The sequence below is a fragment of the Cynara cardunculus genome, assembly GCF_001531365.2.
Source record: "Cynara cardunculus var. scolymus isolate 2C chromosome LG 2, CcrdV1, whole genome shotgun sequence".
In the NCBI taxonomy this organism is placed as follows: Eukaryota; Viridiplantae; Streptophyta; class Magnoliopsida; order Asterales; family Asteraceae; genus Cynara; species Cynara cardunculus.
This window is the reverse complement of record NC_037529.1, coordinates 25,758,339-25,759,258: the sequence shown is the minus strand read 5'-3', so window position 1 is coordinate 25,759,258 and position 920 is coordinate 25,758,339.

Here is a 920-nt window from a genome sequence, read left to right as displayed (position 1 = left end):
ACACCGTACAACTCTTGACCGGTTTAGCAATCCGGTCAATACATCACATGATTCTTTAAGCGGTTTACACATTATCCGGTCACCTTTTGCCCGGTTTAAAACATAATCCGTTCACTTCTTGTCCGGTTTAATACATATCCGGACAAAGCACATCCGGTTTAAGTATCCGGATTTCAATCCGGACACCACTTGGCCGGTTTACACAAGCATCATCATAAAATGCATCCAAACTCATAATAATCAGATCTAAATGCTTTTCAATTTGTATGAAAACAATTCATATTCAAAGCTTTTAATACTCTCACCTTTTAGAAACCGAAAATCAAAGCCTTTGAATTCTTCTTCTTCTTGTGCAAATTCTTCAAATTCTCAGAGAGAACACTTTCCAGAAACAGTATGTGAATGAATGTGTTTTCTTTTCACAAAAACTATATATACATACACACCCACAAGGACTTTGAGAGGTGGCTTAATAGCCGACCCCTCTCCCTTTTTTTTATTATATACTCTCACACACATATATCATACATACATATATATATATATATATATTATATATATATATATAACCAAAATAATAACCAGACTATTACAATATTTCCTCCTTAAAAGGATTTCGTCCCGGAATTCACTTAAGCAAACAGGTAGGGATATTTCATCCGCATTTCCAACTCTGGTTCCCATGTGGCATCTGACCCTTTATGATAACGCCACTGAACCTTTACTAACCCAATCTCTTTGTTTCGTAACTTTTTCACCTTATAGTCAGTAATCTGCTCAGGGGTTTCTTCAAAACATAACTTTTCATCTACCTTAATTTCAGGTAGTAGTACTGCCACATCTGGACTTATTAGACATTTTCTCAAATTTGACACATGAAACGTGTCATGTATTCCACTTAATTCTACAGGAAGTTCTAA